The sequence below is a fragment of the Papaver somniferum genome, chromosome 9 (assembly GCF_003573695.1).
Source record: "Papaver somniferum cultivar HN1 chromosome 9, ASM357369v1, whole genome shotgun sequence".
Lineage (NCBI taxonomy): Eukaryota > Viridiplantae > Streptophyta > Magnoliopsida > Ranunculales > Papaveraceae > Papaver > Papaver somniferum.
In genome coordinates this window covers 101,637,453-101,646,612 of record NC_039366.1, presented here as the reverse complement: position 1 = coordinate 101,646,612, position 9,160 = coordinate 101,637,453, and the positions used below count along the sequence as shown (strand labels likewise).

Sequence of the window (9,160 nt, the reverse complement as noted above, 5' to 3'; positions counted from 1 at the left end):
TGTGCAAGGCTCACGAGATAAATCCAACAATTATTCCTAGGGCCGAATTTTTAATGAACTTGATTTATAATCCAAATTTCAAATTACTAGAAAAACAAGGGGGCAGGCTTTAATTTTTCTTTTCTTTTTTAATTGGCTGTAGTCGCATTTTAATTCATTTCTAATAAAATAGTGATTTCATGATTACATTCAGGATGGCAAGATTTTGATGACCCAAATCCCGTCGGAGTAAAATGCATAAAAAAAAAAGATAATCATTCATTTTTCCAAAGTCGAGAATGATTGTACCAGAATGTCTTTGTCACTATCATATAAGCACTTCAAATGTCTAGTGTGTTATTCATCTCATGATATTTTCCGGCTCAATCTTTTCCATGTCAACAAACCTTACTTATCATTCTTCTAAATTAATCAAAACAACACCGGCAGTTGCAAAAAAAGAACCTCAATGAAACCCGAGTAGTCGTCTTCGCCGGGGCTGGCATACAAACCCAGCGCACCCAAACAGAGTTAGGAATAGTGTGTTTGGTGATAAAGATGGTGGGGAATAGAGGATTCGATGATTGGGGTCTCTCTCAAATGTTAAGGTAAAATCAATGGGATTCACGTTCTTAATTTTCATAGCTTATTCGTTTTTCTCTTTCAAAGCCTTCCATGGTTATGTTTTTCTTCTTGTCTTTCTCTTCTGTTAGTGCACCCTCCGATCCCTCTTGGTTAATCTTAGTATTGCATGCCTTTGGTTGTTTATCTCTTTCTCTTTTGTTCCATCAGGTTCACTTTATTTCGTTCTCTCGCCTAATTGTCTCTTGGTTAACTTAGTTTTGCATGCCTTTGTTTGCTGATTTGATTCTTAATAGTACAAGGATTATGATGCTTCGTTAGTTCTTTTTCTTTTAATTTCATCTGTTGTTCGTATAAGTGATTTGGTTAGGATTGTTGTCGATACGTTAATCTTTGGATAGTTTTTAGTTGGAATTCCATCGGAAAATTTAAATGGAATTGATTGATGCAACTGATGTTATTCATCGGTTTTTCCTTCCCGTCGTTCTAATGTTCTCGGCATCCCTGTAGCTTGCTGTGATCCCAAGTATCCAATTAAGATAATGAAAAGTAATTTCAAAAAAGTGAAAATGTTCCCTAGTATGACGTAGGTGGTGTCTGCTTTGACCGGCATCCCTGTAGCTTGCTGTATTCGCAAGTAAACAAAATAAAGTAAAGACCAAAAATAATTTTAGAAAAGTGAAAATGTTTCCTAAAAGTGAAGTAGGTGGTGTCCTGTTTTGACCCCCTTTTTTGACCGGCATCCTGTAGCTTGATGTGTTCGTAAGTAACCAAAAAAGTTTAAAGAAAAAAAGATAGATTGTATACCTAGAAGTGATGTAGGTGCCTGTGGTGTCCTGTTTTGACTCCCTTGTTAACTCGTTCGTTCGGTCTTATTTGGTTTTATTTAGTTTAATCTGAATAGTTTATTTTGTGAATCCCACGGCTGTTTATTTTTATCGCTTTTTTAACCCCAAGTTCCCCATCATTCTAAATCACACACTAAACTTGAAGCTGATTCAAAGTGCAAGGCAAGTATGCCAGCCCAGGTATCACCAAATTATCATCTTTTATTTCAATTTAGTCTAGATAATTTCTTCTGCAGTCTTTATTGGATCGTAATCAAGAGCCACAACTGTTATTCCCACAACCTGTTTACCTCTAAAAACCCAATTTCAATACCAATTTTTTTTCCTTTCAAATCTGGCGTCAAAGCCCATTAACATACAATTCTAATCGGGCTTATAGAAATCTCACCTAAGAAACTCAACAAAACCCAAAGCTGTGCTAGCCCAAAATGAACATTCTAGCCCGGAATTGTCAAGGCATAAACAATCCAACCTCTATTCAACACCTACGAGATCTAGTATCTTTGCATAAACCCGATATCCTTTCCTTTCAGAAACTTTAGTAAATGACCGACATATGTCACATCTTGCTCGATCGCTCCAATTCCAAAACCTTACCTCAGTTCCTAAAGTAGGTCGTAGAGGTGGACCATGTCTTATGTGGAACAACCTAAACATCCGGGTACTTCTCCAGTCACAAAGTTACATTCACGTCATCATTACTCCACCTGGCCCGGCACAATCGTGGTTGTGTACTGGCATCTACGACCCTCCTCATCCAGATGCAAGAACAGAATTGTGGCAAGATTTCCCAACAATCTTCTCAAATACCAACATCTCAACTCCGTGGCTCCTAATAGGGTACTTTAATGACATAATGGATCAATCGGAGAAAAAGGTGGCAGACAAGTCACTTATGGTCAGGCTCAACCGTTCCTAACAATGATCGACCAAATGGGTTTAATCGATCTTGGATTTCGAGGAGATCCATTCACTTGGACAAACAACCAACAAGGTCAAGACAACATCATGGAAAGACTAGATAGAGCAATTGCAACCCAACACTAGCGAACAGCGAACCCTCATGTAGGAGTCACCCACCTTCCAAGGATTGCATCGGATCACGCACCCATCCTGCTGCACACCAAAGCAATAGACTGGCAAGGGCAAAAAAACTACAAGTTTGAGCATCTATGGCTAACACATCCACACCTCAATCAAATCGTCGAAACCGCCTGGACACAACAAAGCGACTCAGATTCTACCTTGGATCTTCAACTCAGGTTAATCACAACGGGACAAAAATTAATGGACTGGAACAAAGACACTTTTGGTCATCTTCCAAAGTTAATTCGAAAATCTACATCACAGATAAAAATGGCATAACACCAATGTGCTATTCACAACGGTGAAGAACTAAATTTTTGGTTACATCGCGAGAAGGAACTACGCAGTCATCACCTAACCTTACTTCAATGCCATGCAACATACTGGCAGCAAAGGTCCAGAATTCAATGGCTCCAATCAGGAGACAATAATACCACATTCTTTCACACCAAGGCAACCATCCACCGAAGCCGCAACAACATAAAGCAATTACAGGATCAACACAATAACTGGGTAAGTGATAAAGATGAGGTGATCCAAATCATATTTGATCATTTTACCACTCAATATAGGTCCCAAATACAACTTTGGATGAAGAACTCTGTAGATGGGGAAAAACGATTTGCTGATTTTTAAGGAATTGAGGAGACGACCGTACGGAGGAGACTCCTCGAACCGAGCGAAATGTTAAACCTCACACAGATGCACCGCTGCAAAGGGGGTGCTTTAGATTCGAGAGATCAATCTGTAGTACTCCAGCTTAAAACAAGATAATGACCGTTCCAGAGTAAATTCGGTCACAAGAGAGGATGGGTTGATCTGTAGGAGGGAAGATGGGAAATGTGTGGAATCAATGGTAATCAAAGATTGTGGGTGTGTGAATTCCGAATACGATAAGCTCTGAGTGATTGAAATTTCTCAATTGAGAGTAGTTTCTCAATTGATGAGTTGATGATCTCGTGTTGTCGATGAGACGTGAGATTGATGATACTGATGATGCTGATGATTCAATAATGATTCAGAGACTTATTTATATTGCTGGAATTGTAGACACCATGATTCCATGAAGTGTGACAGTTGATGGAATTAAGGAGTGGGGAAGTGGAGATCGTGTTTGAAACCAGTTGCTCAACGTGTGGAGACTTGGTCAATTTTCCACCCACTACCTCGTGAATTCCTTCAACTGATTGCACAACTTGCTCACATGAACACACGTGCCGTAGACCGCCAGACCGAAACCCTAAGTGATATCCCCCAAGTAACACGATTGACGTCTCGTGGTTTGTTAGTCAATTGATGACTTCGTGGTTTGATGGGACGATGAGTCCATGTAGTTACTGAGTGTCGAACATGATGTTCTGAAACTCATGAATTGAACATGCCATGAGACAGCGGTATAATTCTTACGATGAATTGAGCAAGTGTTGCTCATTTTATGGATCGCTGAATATTGATTGTTGAACCAATATTCCTTGGTTTGAGCAAATATTTATCATCTGAGCAAGTGTTGCTCATGTGATGAATTGTTGAATATTTGATCATCTGAGCATGTGTTGCTCATCTGATGGATTATTGGCAGCTTACCAAAAATATTAATTAGAATACTGGTCGTTGAACCGAGCATAATTAATAAAATTAATGACCATGAGGCCGTCATAAAATTATTAAGGTTGGAATCTGGAATGATGATCCTTGGATTCAGAAACCCTAATTTGATCAATTGATGATCAATTCATGGTTCGTCAGAAGTTTAACCATGGGACGAAGGAGGGAGCGACTACGTGGGACCGTGGATCAACCATGTAGTGTCCATATGCTCACGTGAGCAAATACGAAAAACTCCTGAAGAGTTGACGATTTTTTGGTGGAAGAATGATTAAATGCTGGGTTAATCATTTATTCAAAAATGCTCGTATGAGCCTTAGGTGAGAAAACCTAATTAATTATGACGAGGCGAGGGACCGACCACGGAGTCGTGAAACCGGCCCTGGGTTGTCACGTGACCTCCTGACGATCACTTCATGAAAATCCAAAGTGTTTGGAAGAGTTTTGGACCTAATACGAGCAATTGTGCAAATTAGGTCAAAACTGTGAAAATTGATGGGACCGGCTTCCGTGAGCCAAAGAGCCAATCTTGGTCGGTCAAGATAGCCTGCTCGTGTCCCCAAGGCGTCCGCGTCTCAGTCCTGAGAATTTTTATATTCTCTGACGTGCAATTGAGCATCCATTCGAGAAAATATGCCAAAATTAGGGTTTCGACGAAACTGAGGAAAACACCATGAGATGATGAAAAATAATTATAAAATAAGGAATGAGGAGGCATGGGACTGCCGTGGTCAAGGCATGGTCGGTCGGTCGTGACCACGGTCCTGTGGTGCCTTTTCCTTAATTATATAATATTTTTGATGATTTTATGAAAAATTCATGAATTTTGAGAAATTTGATGAATTTAGGGAGTTTCCATGAATTGAAGGAGTTTTCATGAGTTCAAGGAAGCAAAAAATATTTAAATAATAAAAACAAGAGCGTGTGGGACCGTGGAAGGCATGGCCGGTCGGCTTGGGCCCAGTCCCACGAGTTTTCATAATTTTTTAATATTTTTTAGGTATTTTTGTTGATTTGAGAGAAATACCACGAAATCAAGGAATTTGATGAATTCAAGGAAAACTAATAATAAAATAATAAAACAAAGGGGCGTGTGGGACCGGCTAGGGCATGGCCGGCCGGCCAAGGCCCGGTCCCACAAGTTTTCATAATTTATTTTATTTTATTATTATTTGATGATTTGTGCAAAATACCATGAAATCAAGGAGTTTTTTCATGAAATTAGAGAAATAATAATAATAATAATAGAATAATAAGAAACCGTGAGGTGTGGGGCCGGTTGGGACCAAGGCATGGCCGGTTAACGGTCACGCCCCACACTCCTTTTCTTAATTTTATATTATTTTTTATGGATTTATGGAAGTAACATGAAACCGAGGAGTTTCCTCGAGACGAAGGAGATTTGATAAAATGAGAGAATTTTCATCAGATCATGGAAAATAATAAAAATGCATTAACAATATAAAACTGGCGTGGGATTGACCACGACACGGTCGGTCGGTCGTGTGTCCGTGCTCCCAGCACCCTGGTCAATATTTTTAATTATTTATTATTTTCTTCTCTATTTTGCATAGGCTCATCGTTTCGTTGTATTTTTGAAATACTCGTTCGTGTGGTGACTGTTAGTGTATCGTCGTTGAATACACCTTCACCATTTGAATCGGGGCTTACTTAGAGGTAGCTCAGATGCCCGGTTGTTGATTATTTATTACTAATTGTGGAATTCGGTGGAGAATAATTCACAAAACTGAGCAATAAGATGTTTATTATTAATTCACAGGATCAGCTGAGGATTCGACTACGAATTCAGAATAATAAAGTGAGCATTACCATTCCATGTGATCGTAGATTCGACCATAGAATCGGAGTAATTAAGATTTATCTATCACCATTTATGGGACCAGTTGTGGATTCAATCATGAAATCGGAGTAATGAGATAATATAATTATTGCTATTCTGTGAGATCAAGTTGTGGATCCGATCATAGAATCAGAACAATTGTTTATTGCCATTCCATGGGACCAGTCGTGGATTCGACCATGGAATATGAGCAATTGTAATTAGGAATAATTAACTTTGTGGCTCTATACTGGCAGAGCAAGCTGTCTAGGAGCATTAATTATTCCGATATGAGCTTATCAGTAAGTCATATCCTTTATATAGTCAGGGTAAACTCGTTGTTTGTTCTTGAAGACGTTATCGCTTTATACTAGCAGAGAAAGCTGTCTAGGAGCCGTCCATATCGTGATACTATATAGAAATAATCAGTGAAAGTGTTCAGTATTCATGAGATATGACGTTGTCCAGTCGTGAGACTACATATCTACATGTACTCTGAGAGAAAGTACTCTCCGTTGAGAATTCGATGAGAGGGCCGTGTCTCGATACTCACTTCTGATTGCTGAATCAGAGCTTCGTATAATTATGAATTTACGATTTTAGCCTTTGTCGAAAATCTACCATCTACATTAAGTCCCCTGCTTACCGAGGAAAGCTGTGTTCCTCAGTCAGCATTAAATGGTGATTTTCCGGCTATAAATAATAATACCAGTAATTGAACTTAGTCGTAAGTTGAGACGTTACCGGATTTAGAGAGCATGAGCAAACCACGACTTGATGAAGGCTTCAATGTCATGATTGGAGCGTCGTTTGATGAGCATAAATTGGTGTTGAACCGCTGGTTTGGACGACGAGTCCGTGGTCGGTTAGGATTCGCGGTTCGGGCCCAATAAGGAAATCCTTAGAAAATTAGGTTTTGGAAATAAAATTGATATAAAAGGGATTAATCCTCTTTTTTTTTTTTTTTTTTCCTCACACACGACCAGCACCTTCATCACCTTCACGCCAGGGAAGGAGAGTTTTCCCGTCGGAGCCGCCAGCCGCCACCGATCGTCGGCGTCGTCCGACCGAATTCCGGCCGCCGCATGTTAGGTAAATTTTTTTTTCGTTTGCTGATGTTTATGATCCTCATGAGTTGTTCATGCTTTGATCATGATGAAGTTATATACATGTGTGTATATTAGTGTGAGTTTTATGAAAAACCCTCGTTTTTGAAAACGTATGTTCGTTCGATCGTTAGTTTTGAAAACTAACATAATCCCTGATTTAGGAGAGATTTTTTTTTTAATATGAACCTAGGTCCAGTGATAAAACTTAGTATATGAGCTTTCATGTATACCAAGGTTTCATCATAAAAGAAGTGAATTTTCATGAAATTGGAATAATCCTTCGTTTTAAAAACAAATAATGATGACACGAAGGAAAATATGTATGATGAACTTGTGTCCAGTGATAAAATTTTTCCTATGAGATTTCATGTAAATACAAAACTTTATCATATGTATGAGATGTGAGCTTTCACAATATTTTTCAAATAAACCTTCGTTTTAAAGACAAATAACTACGATACGAAGGATTTTTTTTTTATATATATATATGCAGCCGTGACATATATTGTGTAAAATATGATGGTATATTTTATTTTCATGAATTAGATAAAATTCTTGAGAATTTATGTAAGCAATGTTGCATTAATTGTTGTTTTTTCGAAAAGAATTTATGTAAGCAGTGTTGCATTAATTGTTGTTTTTTTTCGAAAAAATCAGAAACGTGGGTTTTGAGGAACCTTCGAAGATAGACAATATATTTATGATGAAATATTTTATTGTTGTAAACTTCATAGGTCAGTTGTGTGAATGTTCACATTATGAAAATTGTGTCCGTGATTTCATGAAAAATCAGTTTCGGAAATTAAATAAAGTTTCGTCTGTTTTTGCAGTTTTCGAAGAGACGAACGATTTTGAGGTGTTAAATCTAGCATTACTATCACTATTTTTAGTGGAAGTATAAAAGGTAAGAGTTAAGAGTTACCATTTTTGCTTGTATTTCCTTGATTTATATCTGGACGACATACTGAAGTAGAATGTAGTGTGAACCTTTTCAGCTACTCAGCAAAGATGACCAATTCCCAAGCTGACGACGCCTCGAGGGAAGAGATGTGCGTTGATGATGGTATCTCCAGAGATGAGACATGCATGGATGAAACTTCCGTTGGGGGAGACGAAGACGAAATCCCTGGGATTAAGAATGTCCCGAACATAGATGATGCATTCTTTGAAAAAGATATTCCAGGAGCTGAGCAACATTTGAAATCCCCAGTGTATCGTCTTTTGATAAATCCCAGAACTGTTACTCAGAAGAAATTGGTGACTCCTAAGACAGTGATTCGATTTTGTCTTGAACGAGGGTCTTCACCTCATCAATCATAGAGTTTAAGCTTTCTCGACGACCTTTGGAGAAATTTCCGGCTGGGCGAGGCATATGTTGGGTTTTCCTCATGTGAGGACTATGCTCGACCAGGCGCAGGTGACGAGAGCTATTCAAGCTTCTGGAGAGTTGTTCATTTATCATGACGCAAGTGGTATTGTGGCTCTGTTTGCTCGCTGGTGCATTCCCACTCACACTTTCATATGTAGATGGGGAGAGTTTACCATTACCTTGGAAGACGTGGCGGCTCTGATGCATCTCCCGATCACGGGCAATCTTCCTGGGGATCTTTCAGATGAGGAGACCGCCGTTTCTCATGTCTTGACAGCTGCAATGGAGAAAGCGAATAAGGCTGGTAGTAAAGGATGCTATGCTTCCTGGTTGACACACTGGTGGCCCAAAGACGAGGTTTCTGATAAACCCATCGACGGTATGTTACCCATTGCTGCTTTCTTATGTTTATGGTTGTCCAGAGACGTTTTTGAAGACAGTGGAAACTTGTTGAAGCCTTTTGTGATTCCCTTTGCTATTAAGATGGCTCAAGGTGAGCAACTTCCGATAGGTAGTTTATTCTTAGGCTCCTTGTATTACAACCTGGACTCCTTGATTATAGACTCCAGTGTGTCGAACGGCTCTATGAAGATTGAGTGTTATGCCAACACGATGTTTCTTCAAGCTTTGATGTGGGAGCATTTTAAGAATTATGCACCTACTCCACGTAATGTTCTGCAAGGACCGAATACTGATGCGCGCCATACTTTCCCTGAGAAAGATAATGCTAGGATCATGCGTT

At 39.1% G+C, this 9,160-nt stretch overlaps 1 long non-coding RNA gene across 1 annotated transcript; it reads left to right on the top strand.

The window, feature by feature from the left end:
* The first annotated feature begins 252 nt into the window (after positions 1-252).
* On the top strand, positions 253-7,928 carry LOC113313941. The gene is made up of 3 exons (XR_003342140.1): positions 253-587; positions 6,927-7,032; positions 7,880-7,928. It is a non-coding gene; the product is annotated as an uncharacterized LOC113313941 (long non-coding RNA).
* Positions 7,929-9,160: the final 1,232 nt, after the last annotated feature.